Raw genomic sequence first — 12735 nt, 5'->3', positions numbered from 1 at the left:
AACAACAATCACCAGTGACAAGTGGAGACTCACCCGCTATAAAATGCAAAAGACTTCGGAGTGGCAAAAAAAAAAAAGGAGAGAGACTGCAAACAGGCCCATGCGAAAACAAGGATAAATATCGGAAGGGCATTAACCCCCTGAGGTCGGCTGTATCGCCTGCGATACCAGCTCGCTTTTTTTTATCAGTGTAAAAGAAACTCATAAATACTCTGTTGACTTTGATTTTCCATAGGAGTTTCATACATCAATCGATTCTGTTAAATGTGTATTATTTTTGTGTATACTCACAATAAAAACAAAGTGTTGTGCTTTTTGCCAAATAAAGAAAAATAAACACAAAGCGAGTTCTGCCTTCTCTCTGCCAGTGAAGTCCATTCTGAAACGCGTCCGAAAATGAACAATAACTCAGCGAATACTCAGTCAAACAGGCATACAGACACACAGGCATGAAGCTTGAATTCTCTTCTTTTAAATGAAGTAATTTATATAAAAAAACAAATATTCTCATCTTGTGAAATCTGTATTAAAAGAGAGCGATTCCAGTCGAGCTCATTACAGCTCATTCAAATGTAATGTGACTCCGCCTACGGAGAGCGCGCGCTATTCAAACGCAAATGAATGAGGCAATCCACGCAAACCTGTGAACGCCCCCATATCAGCTCGAGAAAACACAAGTTTATTCAGATCATTACTTGTTTACACCGTCTCGCAGCGCTGTGAGGAATAATAATAATGGAAAATGTCCCTCAGAAGTGCGGGTATATCGAGGAGCAAGGATCCGACTGAGCTGAGGAAAACTGTAGTAAGTTTTTTTCCTTCTCACGTGAATCGCGTTTCTGTTTTGTGAATGAATGAACGGCAGAGATGCGCGCTGTTTACCACAGCTCGCAAAAAATGTAAATCGCGTGTGTGAATGAATGATGATGTTTTAGCAAACTGTATTGCTATACTGAGATGAGTAAAAATCCACTGAAATATGTTGAAATAAAATGTAGGCTATTTGTATAAGCAACGTATTAAACTGCAAATTAACATTTATATGCCCTAATATTTCATAAAAACAACGTTACAGTCAGGCGAAATATGAAAGACAACATTTTGTTGACTAGATGTGGGTACAGTTTTTACTGTAGAATATACTGCCACATCAAATAAGCTTTTGTTTAGCAATTTCTATATATATTAAATACTATTTTCGTCAAAAATAAAGTCATCAACTAAGATGTTAGCTGTTCCAATGTTGGCTATATTAAAACTAATGAATACATAGATAAAATGTAGGCCTATAATATTTTTTTTTACAAAGAAAGAGTACACTTGAAATATTGTTGAAATTGTAATTATTGTTGTAATTGTAACCTTTTTAATAAAATAGCAAAACATATTTACAAGATAGATGTAAGCAAAATCTTAAATGGTCAATATAAGTCTTCTTCTAAATATATATTTTGTCCTTGCATTGTGGCTCAGTCAGTGTCACACCTGAATGAATGGCTAATTATGCAGAGTGGGTGGGACATTGTATTTTCAGGTGTAAACCACTCCTCATTCACGCCCCCCTCGCATATTGGCTTTCCAAGCAAAACCTGTTTTACATCAATTTAAATCAATGTATAGTTGTATGTGAACGATTAAGCAAGACTATTTTCACATAAATTTGAAGCCAGAACTCGAAGGAACAACATCCATTAGTCAAAAGTATTATTGACACATATTTATTATGAGTTTTGTGGTCATATTTCAGCAACTTTCATTTTTATTTTTTTCAATAACCACGCATAAACATTATTCTCTTAAAAATTAAAAAATATACATGCATGGTGATCACATATTTTGGTAGCCCTGTTTGTGCTATATAGAGTGAATTTACACCTTTGCCATTAACATGTTTATAAATAACTGAAAAAAGCACTAATGTCAGAGCATGTCAGAACACCTCCAGGGCCCAGAAAACCGCTCAGACTCCAGAGGGTTAAATGTAGTCAAGCAATGCTGATGTTGTTAACATGAACAATTTGAGAACAAAGTATAATTTGCACGGTTTGACGTGATATGATAAGCGATCGTTAGATTTAATCAGCGCAATTTACTGCAATGCTTTTTTCCCCTTAGTTGGTCAGAACAAAAGTGGATGTTACTTGTTCAGATGAAATTGTGTTGGTCATACTTCTAAAAAGTAGAATCTGTGATTCCGAATGACAGTATCCACACCGGCGCGGTGACTGACAGACACACAATCTTTTTTGTTAGTTATGAGTGAAGTTCATTTAGCTACATTGAATGTTATTGATGCAAGATATTTTAGAAAAAGAACAATTGTGTATGAAGTAATTAAAATATTTTAGAATAAGAACAATTATATATGAAGTAAATAAACAGAAAAATATTGATGTTGCTCTTTTACAAGAAACTCACAGTGATTTGAACAATGCAGTTGACTAGGCGAAGGAGTTTGATGGTATACCTGTGTTACAATACTCAATACTTCAATTAGTGGGGGAGTTGCTATTTTATTTACAAATAATTGTAGTCCTGTCTCTTATGAGGTTGACGAAAAGGTAAAGGTAGGCTTTTAAAAGTTAGAGCAATTTTTGAAAATTATGTGTTATCTGTGTGTATGTTCCAACTGCACCAGTTGAAAATTTGTTTTTTTAGACACACTTTGTTCGGCTTACAGAATACACATATGGCCCGCAACCCACATATGACTCCGGGTGGAGTGTGCCTTCACACCAAGGGGGCACGGTCGACCGTGCTGCTGGTATGCCAAAGCAATGGTGTCCACTATCTAGTGAGACACGTTACGTCTCCCTGCCACTTCTGCTGTACGGCTGGAAACGCCTGAGTTCAGTCTCGGCTCCTCAGCGAGAAAACATAACTGCATGTTGCCAGCGTACTTCGTTATATACCCCCGAGGTGGGGCGGAGTTACGCTATGCAAATTCCGCAGACCCAAGGCATTTATTTGCCATCTGCTCGTTTTATAATACTCGAAGCTGAGAGGCTTTCTAAGCAAAACCCCATTCGTCGTCACAGCGTAACGCCTCCGTTCCCTACTCAGGGAACGAGGGTTACATACGTAACCGAGACGATCTTTAGCCAGACTGGATAGATTTTATAGTTTTACCACCTCAACAATTTTAATAAGTGTAATATTACGGCAGTAAGTTTTTCAGACCATAGTATGGTGCACTGTAAATTTATTTTAAAGCTGCAGTCGGCAAGTCTGGCAGATTGGGTCGATTAGCCAAAATTTTTAATGTTTACAACTCTCATGCCCCTCCCCACTACCAGCGAGCACTATCCCATCGAGGTCGTGCTCGTCAGTGCGTCACTGTGCGTGTGTACCTGATTTTCTGTGAACGCGTCCGTCTCTTCAGCATCTATCAACACCATGGACTCGGAGGTAGGCTGCCCTGGCTAATCTATCCATAGATAGCAATAACCGAGGAATTGGAAGCTTGTTAGTAGATTTTCTCTCCGCCATCACGCTTCATGCAATCTCCAGGCGAACTTCAGGCGTGGCGTGTGCATGTGATATTAACGTGCACGAGTGAGGGTGGATCTGTGGCGTGTGCACGACCTGTGATTGACAGTCAGATCTCACACCCCCCTGCGCTGATTGGACCTGATGAAGCGGGAGCGGTGGATTTTTGCAAAACAAATAACACGCTCCAGGTGGAGTTAGAAGCTCGGGTTTTTTTTCTAAAACCACCTTATTTATGTTCTGTCGGATTATAGTATCGATTACACTGAATACGATCAAAAAAATGTTGCCGACGGCAGCTTTAAAGGTGAACTAAGTAACTTTTTTACCTTAACTGAACAGCTTCGGAGTCATTGGAATGGTTATATTACTTATTTCGGGTTGAATGGTGGTCGTTTCGTACCCCCCTGGTGCCCGTGAGCGGAAAATCCGCACTTGCAACTTTGAGCCGGCGGGCCGCCGGCCGCTGCGTCAGGAAGTCTCGCGTGATATCAGGTCTCGCGATGTAAACAATTGCTTTACGGCCAAAAGAAATCTGCTAAAATGCTGTCATTATTGCGCTCCCTCACGCTGTCCGAACCCGAATGAAGAAGACGTTTTAAAGAACGTCCCATCTGCTTTGATGTCGTTGATCTACTAGCCTCTGCAACAATCAACAACGAGTTTTTACAACAGTGTTGTCAAATATCTATTCCGAAGCGGTGGGGGGAGCTCTAGAGAGAAACCTGCGAGCAAAAAGCGAGAATACAGCGAAGAAGTCCCGAAGCTACTGAGTGCTGCTTTAAGCTTGATTAAACCAAAAAGTGCATACTGGCACTTTAATACCAATTTGTTAAAAAAAATTTAAAGGAATATTTTAAGTCTTATTAGGAAGTTTACAGAACAATGAAGGGTTCTTTTCATAAATTACAACAGTGGTGGGATTTTGGCAAGGTCCAAATAAGGCAGTTTACTCAACAGTATACGCACAATGTCACTAAAGAGTTGACTCGGTCATTAGATCATTGAATCTCAACAATTGGCTCAATCTACTGTTGAATCTCGTTTTTTGGAAGCCTGCTCTAAGAAGCCTGCTCCGTTCACATTTTCAAAGTATTGATCAGATGAATGCACCATCCAAATACTTTTTTTTAGCATGGAAAAAAAAGAATGGGCAGAAACTTTTTATTTACTAATAATGAGGTTCTTTCGGGAGTGTTGACCCTGGGAGAGTTTCATAAGGCCCTGCAAAGTATGGAGTCTGGGAGAGCACCAGGAGTGGATGGCCTCCCAGTTGACTTTTATAAGGCTTTCTGGTTGGAGTTGGGAGCGGATCTGCTAGAGGTACTCAATGACAGCTTGTCGGAGGCCATTTTGCCATTGAGTTGCCGAATAGCAGTAATCACTCTTATTCCAAAAAAGGGGGACCTTACTGATATAAAGAACTGGCACCCTGTCTCACTTCTTTTTAGTGACTACAAACTGCTTTCCGAGGCCTTGGCTAATAGACTGGCTAGAGTGTTGGATCAGGTCATCAAACCAGACCAGGCATATTGTGTCCCCTGTAGATCTATTTTTGATAATGTTTCTTTAATTTCATGTCTCTAAATTGTTAAATTGGCATGTTTTCTTTAGATCAGGAGAAGGCTTATGACCGAGTTGAGCATTCTTATTTGTGGAATAATTTAATAGCTTTTGGTTTTTGCCAATTTTTTTTTGACATGATCAGAGTAATCTACAGTGATGTTAAGAGTGCACTGAAAATAAATGGTGGTTTATGCACTCCATTTCAGGTTCTTAGAGGTATCAGACAAGGTTGATCCTTGTCTGGAATCAGAGGCGTTCCATTAGGGCAGGCAAGCCAGGCAATTGCCGAAGGCTGATAATTCAAACAATCAGGAATGTTAATATAAAGACGCAGCAACATCTCTGCATCCACCTTAGTGGGGCCCCTCTCTCGTTACGCTGGTTATGCTTTTACCGGCTCGCCTCAGCAGTCTTTTTCAAACTGGAGCAGCGCTTACGCAGGTATGTAGAAAATGCATGATTTAATTTGTTAAACATGAAAAGGACTCAGTCTGGCATGGCCGCTCGCTCTAACGTTAACCTAGATAAATGTGCGCTATTATTAGGTGCAAATCCAAGTGTTTGTGGTGCATATGGTGCATGCAATGGGTGTGGTGCATGAAATGGAGGCGCCGACGCGATTACTTGTATTTTTCTATAAACAGTGGAAACAACTTAAAATAGGCTACTCCATCATTTCTGGCCATACAGAAAAGAATAATGCATCAGTCGCAACTACTTTTATTTGTGTAAACTCACAATAACAAGAAAACTTTCGTAAAATAAAATAAAGGCGCGCTTTCATGGTCTCCGTGAACTGGAGCACGTCTCAAAAACAAACAGAAGCACAGCGTAGGCTATACTAGCCTCACATACATGATAAATATACCTATATAAAGTTTGATATGTCCACTTTTAAACGAAAAAAATCGAATCGAAAGCAGATATCATCTGATTATGTGATCCGTATGAAAGATGCATTTCTTTCTAAAGGCGCATCTACTTTACAGCGGAGATGTATGGAGATATGTTTGCAGCCACTGATTTAGAAAACACTAGTTAATTAATAAACAATTAAAATGCCTCGTTATTTTTTAAGACATATTTATAATCATTAGCCTGCTTTTGCAGCAAGATGTATGCATGCGCTTGAGTGCAGAATAGGCTATATTCCTCCATGCACCCAGTATTTAAGCAGAAATTTATATAAACGTGCGATCAGTCGACCAGAAAAATCTTTAGTCAATGGCAACTCTAATCAATACATTTACTATAGTTGACATTATTTAATTAGTAATAAGTATCCTGCTCTTTATGTTAAATTTGTTGAGTTAACAATTAGTTAAAACTAATAAAATAATATAATAAAGATTAAATTAAGATGCTAACTATATATTTCTATTTAGCATTGCTTGTTCCACCACGCAAATTACTGTTTTTAAGGTGACAATCTGTTACACATTTGAAGATTTACTGTATCTTGAAGATTGTTGTATTGTATTGTATCTTCTGTTATAAAGATGAAGATTGAGATGAAGATAAAGATGAAAAAAAAAAAGCACATAATGTTGTAAAAATTAAACAACTTATGTTATGTTAGTGTTTTGACTACTTTTTGAATTTTTTATAATAATATCTCTAGGTAATGAAGATATATTAACAAAAAAATCTTATAAATTATATATATATAAAACATACATACAATACATATATATAAAAAAGGGCCTCATTGATTAATTTTGCCTGGGGCCTCCCTCAGTGTTGGTTCGCCTCTGTCTGGAATGTTGTACTCATTGGCAATTGAGCCGCTACTTCAACAACTGAGCAATGATGTAAAACCTAAATGGAGATCCTTATATAGGCCACCATTATCAAAGAGGTTAGGTGACATACAATGGATAATTATCCATGGTGCCATTGCTGTGAATTTATTTATTTATTTAGGTGATAAATCCAGAAGTGTCACGGTTGGTAGATCCGCTGTCTCATTCTAGTCTTGTGTGTTTGTGTGTGTGTTAATTGTCTCGTTACGCTGATTGTTTTATGTGGGCGTTACCGCTGATTATCAGTGATCAGTGGCAACTGTATGTCATCTCACCAGCCTATTTAATGCCCTGTCTTTCATCTCATGTTTGTCAGATCGTTGTTGAAGCTTCCCGTGTTCGTGCCTGTTCCCGTCTTCCTCGTGTTTCCTGTTCACTGGAGACGGATCGCTTCACTCCCGTCTTCACCATTGGTTCACCTTCATCACCTCACTCACTTCAGGATCGCCCGTCTCAGTCCCTGCGTCACGCTCTCCTGCTGTCTGTGTTCCGGATCTGACCCATGGTTTGGATGATCTTCTACTGCTCTGTATTCTTCGTGATTCTTCTACATGTTCTGAGGTGTTTTGAGTGAACTGCTGTTCAATAAACTTTATTGCGCTTGCTATTGCTTCCGTACTATTTATCATTACAGAACGATCTGACCAACTATGGAAGCAGCAAGCTCAACCTCGCTGACAGATTTCATCAACCACAGCGTTTCCCAGATGGATCAGCAGCAGGAGAGCATTACCAACACCGGACGCGCAATTCAAGCGCTCATGACGCAGGTGTCCGAGCTCACCCAGCAGATCCAACAACTAAGCATTCCCGCTGCGCCGCCCACATCGCCTGTTCCCCTCGCTGTACCAGAGACGAGTCATCGACCGGAACCACGCCTACCTGTTCCAGAGAGTTATGCCAGTGAGCCAAACTTCTGTAGAGCATTCCTCACCAGATGTTCGATGCATTTCTCGCTGCAGCCCAGAGCGTTCGAGACGGAGGAGTCCAAAGTGGCCTTCGTTCTCACGCTACTTACGGGACGTGCAGCCTTATGGGGAACGGCGGTGTGGGAGAACAAGGACCAATGCTGTGCCTCGTTCCACGCACTAGCTGCCGAAATGAGGAGGGTCTTTGATCGGGCTGTAGCCGGCAAGGAGGCTGCCAGAAGACTCGCGGATCTCAAACAGGGCGACTGTTCGGTTGCTGACTACTCGATTGAGTTCCGCACGCTGGCGGCAGAGTACAGTTGGAAAGAGGAGGCGCAGTGGCATATGTTCCTGCATGGGCTGGCCGACCGTGTTCAAAAGGAAATATACATGCTGGACCTACCTTCTAGACTCAATGGACTCATTGACTTGGCTCTACGGGTTGATGCTCGACCCACTCGCACTCCCGGAGGCGCTGGGGTTCGAGGCAGCAGTGAGGAGAACACGGTCGGTCCATTCGTCGATCACGAGCCCATGCAGGTGGGGGGAGCTCGGCTTTCCCGGGAGGAGAGAGAAAGGCCGAGGTCCCATGGACTCTGCCTCTACTGTGGTAACTCTGGACATTTTCTACGCTCTTGTCCGGTAAAAGAGCAAGCCCGATAGTAAAGTTGAGGCTACTATCGGATGGGATCTCCGCCGGGAAGTTCTCACCATCCACTCTGCTTCCGGTAAGACTGAGATGGGCCAACTGTACACCTGTCAAGCACTTCTGGATTCTGGAACGGAGGGTAATTTCATGGACCTACATCTTGCACACAAATTACACCTTCCCATCACGTCTCTCTCTCACCAGATCTCTGTCTGTGCTCTAAATGGTCAAGAACTCCCAAACATCTCACTAACTACTGGCCCCATAACCCTCGTCACCTCCGGAAACCACACTGAGACCATCCCTTTTCTCCTCATGGACTCCCCTGTTGCACCCATTGTGTTGGGCCACCCATGGCTGGTTAAGCACAACCCTCGGGTGGATTGGGGCTCTAACTCAATTTCCATGTGGAGCGAGTCCTGCCATGAGTCCTGTCTTGTTTCTGCTTGTCTGTCTGTGTCTGGTTCTGTGTTTCAGGAGAAGGCAGCGGATCTGTCAAACGTGCCCACGGAGTATCTGGACCTGAAGGAAGTGTTCAGTAAGTCTCGCGCTGCTTCTCTCCCTCCACATCGTCCCTATGACTGTGCAATAGATTTATTGCCAGGTAAGTCTCCGTCTAAGGGCAAGCTTTACTCTCTTTCTGTTTCTGAGAGGGAAGGCCATGGATAAATATATTTCTGATTCTCTAGCAACGGGGTTCATCCGACCTTCTTCTTCTCCTGCGGGGGCGGGGTTCTTTTTTGTTGGGAAGAAGGATGGTTCTCTGTGACCTTGTATTGATTACAGAGAGCTGAACAACATCACGGTAAAGAATACTTATCCTTTGCCGTTGATGTCTTCAGCCTTCGAGAGGTTGCAGGGAGCATCCATTTTCACAAAATTGGATTTACGTAACGCCTATCATTTGGTTCGCATTAGGAAGGGGGATGAATGGAAAACCGCGTTTAACACCCCCAGGGGGCATTTTGGATATTTGGTTATGCCATTCGGTCTTTCCAACTCCCCAGCGGTTTTCCAGGCACTCGACAATGACGTGTTGAGAGACATGGTAGATCAGATCATATATGTTTACCTGGATGACATATTGATTTTTTCTTCGTCTCTCCAGGAACACGTTCAACACGTCATGCGAGTGCTTCAAAGGTTGCTAGAGAATGGGCTTTTTGTCAAGGTGGAGAAATGCGTGTAGGTTACATCGTCTCTTCTGCGGGAGTGTGTATGGATCCTGACAAGGTTAAGGCTGTGATAGATTGGCCAAGTCCGGATTCCCGTAAGGCCCTACAGCGGTTTCTGGGGTTCGCCAGTTTTTAAACGCGTTTCATTTGCAACTTCAGCCAACTAGCCGCGCCTCTGACCGCCTTGACCTCCCCCAGAACGACGTTCAGGTGGTCCGATACAGCCGAGGCTGTATTCACCAACCTTAAAAGCCGCTTCGTTTCGGTTCCCATCTTAGTCACCCCTGATCCCACACGTCAGTTTGAGGTGGAGGTCGACGCGTCAGAGGTGGGGGTAGGTGCAGTTTTTTCCCAACGCGCTTCCTCAAACGGCAAGATGCATCGCAAGATTGCGCGTTTTTCTCCCATCGTTTATCACCTGCCGAACGTAACTATGACATTGGTAACAGAGTTGTTGGCCGTCAAGTTAGCGTTGGAGGAGTGGTGTCATTGGTTAGAAGGGTCAGGGGTACCTTTTATCGTTTGGACCGATCACAAGAACCTCGAATATATTAGATCTGCTAAAAGACTCAACTCCAGGCAGGCTCGGTGGGCACTTTTTTTTCGGACGTTTTGATTTTTCTCTCTCGTGCCGCCCGTGTTCCAAGAACATCAAACCCGATTCCTTATCTCGTATTTTTGATCCATCCGAACGCCCGGTTACTCCCGAGTGCATTTTACCCGAGAAAGTAGTTATCTCCACACTCATATGGGAGGTCAAATCAAAGGTCAAGACGGCCTTAGAAGGGGTAACGCCTCCGCCCGGTTGCCCACCGAATCGATTGTTTGTTCCGGAGAGGTTACGGTCCGACGTTATTCGATGGGGGTCATTGCTCCAATGTGGCTTGTCATCCAGGAGTAAATCGCACTAGCTGTTTAGTAAAGCAATGATTCTGGTGGCCATTAACCCCCTGAGGTCTACGGTATCGCCGGCGATACCAGCTCGCTTTTTTTTTATCAGTGTAAAATAAACTCATAAATACTCTGTTGACTTTGATTTTTCATAGGAGTTTCGTACATCAATCGATTCTGTTAAATGTGTATTATTTTTGTGTATACTCATAATAAAAACAAAGTGTTGAGCTTTTCGCCAAATAAAGAAAAATAAACACGAAGCGAGTTCTGCCTTCTCTCTGTCAGTGTAGTCCATTCTGAAACGCGTCCGAAAATGAACAATAACTCACCGAATACTTCTCACACAGACACGTGAGATATGTCTTTATGAAGCTTGAAATCTCTTCTTTTAAATTAAGTAATTTATATAAAAAACAAATGTTTTCAACTCATGTAATCCATTTGAAAGCAAGGAGAGGTACCGTTTTTCCTTCTGCCTCATTATCTCTATAATGAGTTGAGGCCGCCCCGCCCCCGGCGCTATTCAAATGGTAAATAGTTTAGGTAATCTAGTATGCATCGCATACGCCCCCCGATCAATGCCATAAAAACAGTTTCTTCATCAGACTTACTGATAGTTCATCGCGTTTTGAGTATGGCACGCTTCTCCAGTAAAGACGCCCTTCAGATGATTCTAGACAGCGAGGAAGTTGTTTCCTCAGAGGAAGATTGTAACTCAGACTACGAACGGCAGCATTTTGAAGAGCGAATTCCGCCGAGGACACAATTTCGGAGTAAGTTTTACTTAAAAGTCTTTTGTCTTTTATTTTTCGTGTTCGCATTTATGAGGAAAAAACAATATTACGTGACAGTTCTCCATTATGGACGCGAGCGCTCTGAAAGCCACTAAAAGACTTTCAAACTTTCACAGAGACCTCAAAACAGAAACTACAAATCCTTTCTTTAAAACGAATTTCGTTTTGTATCAATTGTATCTTAATTTTTATAATTTTTTCATTAACAAATTTCCTGGATTTAAAGTAAATCTAGGCTAGCAATCACAACATAAGGTGCTTGAACTGGAGATCATCATTAACCAGACCGTAGCCTACTCGCCTCACATGTCTAAAAAATGTGAAATATATTTACAGAAAGCTGGTTCTAAACAAAACCATCCAAAACAAAAAACTATGTAGCCTAATAAATGTGCATTTCTCCGGTGCGTTCAGTAGCCTAATAAATGTGCATTTCTCCGGTGCGTTCACTAGCCTACTGTGAAGATCGCGAGTCAATAGCCTATCGTCAACTTCATCTTTGCCAAAAGTTAAATTTAAATTGCGTGTGTGAATGAATGATGATGTTTTAGCAAACTGTATTGCTATACTGAGGAAAGGAAAATTCGACTGAAATATGTTGAAATAAAATGTAGGCTATTTGTATAAGCAACGTATTAAACTGCAAATTAACAATATGCCCTAATATTTCATGAAAACAACGTTACAGTCAGGCGAAATATGAAAGACAACATCTTGTTGACTAGATTTGGGTACAGTTTTTACTGTAGAATATACTGCCACGTCAAATAAGCTTTTGTTTAGCAATTTCTATATCTATTTTTGTCAAAAATAAAGTCATCAACTAAGATGTTAGCTGTTCCAATGTTGACTATATTCAAACTAATGAATACATAGATAAAATGTAGGCCTATAATAATTTTTTTTTACAAAGAAAGAGTACACTTGAAATATTGTTGAAATTGTAATTATTGTTGTAATTGTAACCTTTTTAATAAAATAGCAAAACATATTTACAAGATAGATGTAAGCAAAATCTTAAATGGTCAATATAAGTCTTCTTCTAAATATATCTTTTGTCCTTGCATTGTGGCTCAGTCAGTGTGTCACACCTGAGTGAATGGCTCATCATTATGCAGAGTGGGTGTATTCTAAGGTGTAAACCACTCCTAGTTCACGCCCCCCTCGCATATTGGCTTTCCAAGCAAAACCTGTTTTACATCAATTTAAATCAATGTATGGTTTTATGTGAACGATAAAGCAAGACTATTTTCACATAATTTTGAAGAAAAAACTCTAGGCGAGGACATCCTTATTGACAAAAGTCTTATTGACACATATTTACTATGTGTTTTGTGGCCTTATTTCAGAAATTTTAGTTTTTAGTTTTTTCAATAACCACGCATAAACATTATTCTCTCAAAAATGAAAACATGTACATACACGTGGCTCACATATTATGGTAGCCCTGTTTGTGCT

General features: G+C 41.2%; 1 protein-coding gene across 1 annotated transcript in view; it reads right to left on the bottom strand.

Annotated features, from left to right (window-relative positions):
* kcnj3a (potassium inwardly rectifying channel subfamily J member 3a) overlaps positions 1-12735 on the bottom strand; it is a 126707-nt gene that overhangs the window by 57741 nt on the left and 56231 nt on the right. The window lies entirely within an intron of this gene.

This window comes from Leuciscus leuciscus, assembly GCF_965113295.1.
Source record: "Leuciscus leuciscus genome assembly, chromosome: 7".
NCBI lineage: Eukaryota > Metazoa > Chordata > Actinopteri > Cypriniformes > Leuciscidae > Leuciscus > Leuciscus leuciscus.
The sequence above is the reverse complement of the archived record's forward strand: the minus strand, read 5'-3'. Positions and strand labels throughout refer to the sequence as shown.